The sequence below is a fragment of the Myotis brandtii genome, unplaced genomic scaffold (assembly GCF_000412655.1).
Source record: "Myotis brandtii unplaced genomic scaffold, ASM41265v1 scaffold118, whole genome shotgun sequence".
NCBI classification, from domain to species: domain Eukaryota; kingdom Metazoa; phylum Chordata; class Mammalia; order Chiroptera; family Vespertilionidae; genus Myotis; species Myotis brandtii.
The window spans coordinates 817,204-818,824 of record NW_005354090.1 but is presented as its reverse complement, the minus strand read 5'-3'; positions in this window follow the sequence as shown (position 1 = coordinate 818,824).

Genomic DNA, 1,621 nt, shown 5'->3' with positions numbered 1-1,621 from the left:
GTTACAGGGGTGGGCAAACTTTTTGACTCGAGGGCCACAATGGGTTCTTAAACTGGACCGGAGGGCCGGAACAAAAGCATGGATGGAGTGTTTGTGTGAACTAATATAAATTCAAAGTAAACATCATTACATAAAAGGGTACGGTCTTTTTTTTTTTTAGTTTTATTCATTTCAAACGGGCCGGATCCGGCCTGCGGGCCGTAGTTTGCCCACGGCTGGTTTAGACCTTTGATTAGATAGAGAAATTTAAAAAAATTTTAACAAAACACATGGAATCATACAAAATATATGCTTTTATTTTGACATGCTCTTCTGTGACTTGTTTTTTCACTTAGCAATCTAAAATATGCTGAATATTTTTCCATATTACTACACATAGATTTAGTTCATATCTCAAAACAGTTGCATATTCCCCATTGGGAATATCTCCCCTGGTCTATTTTACTATTCTCTTTTTATGAAGATGAGAAGCCAGCTGTTTTAAGAGCAGGGAGAGAAGGTGGGAAAAATAAATAAATAAAGAGAGGGACAATTGTATGATGGGAGGGAATCAGTCAGGGTACAAAGGTACTGAGGTAAGAGCCCAGAGACCAGACCATGGGATTCCCATGAGCACAGCTGTGTACTGGAGGGGGTGTGGTGCCCAGAGTAGGCTCAGGATGTTTTGGGGTTGAACCCTGCCTCCTAATTGACCCCTGGCGAATGTGATTCAATTTGTTGAGCATTGTTGTCATCAAAAGTTCGCCAGGTTAAATTCTGAGTCAGGACACATGCCCAGGTTGTGGGCTTGATCCCCAGTAGGGGGCATGCAGGAGGCATTTGACCAATGTTTCTTTCTCTTTCCTTCCCTCGCTTTCTAAAATTAATTAATTGACTTAGTTATTTGTAAATCTTTATTCCCTAAATAATTTGTAGAAATGTTTATTGAGTTCCTCAAAAATCTATGTGAAATTTTGATTTTTTAAATGAATTTTTAAATTAATTTTAGAGAGAGAACAGGATGAGAAAGAGAGAGAGACATCCATTTTTGTTGTTCCACTTATTTATGCATTCATTGGTTGATTCTTTTTTAAAAAAAAATATATTTTATTGATTTTTTACAGAGAGAAAGGGAGAAGGATAGAGAGTTAGAAACATCGATGAGAGAGAAACATTGATCAGCTGCCTCCTGCACACCTCCTACTGGGGATGTGCCCACCACCAAGGTACATGCCCTTGACCGGAATCGAACCTGGGACCCTTCAGTCCACAAGCTGATGCTCTATCTACTGAGCCAAACCAGTTAGGGCCATTGGTTGATCATTGTATGTGCCCTGACTAGCGATTGAATGCACAACCTTGGCATATTGGGATGAGACTCTAACCAATTGAGGTTACTGAACACAGATGAAATTTTGACTTTTGATTGCATCAAATGTATTGGTTGACTTGGGTGGAATTGATATATTTAAAATATTGCCTTGTACTCCAAGAGTATGGCTCTGTATTTATTCAGATCAACGTCTATGTTTTTCATAAAGGTTGTTTTAAATTAAATCTTTATTGTTGAAAGTATTACATATGTCCCCTTTTCTCCCCCATTGACCCCTTCTAGCCTGCCCTGCAGCATTTCCCCTCCCTG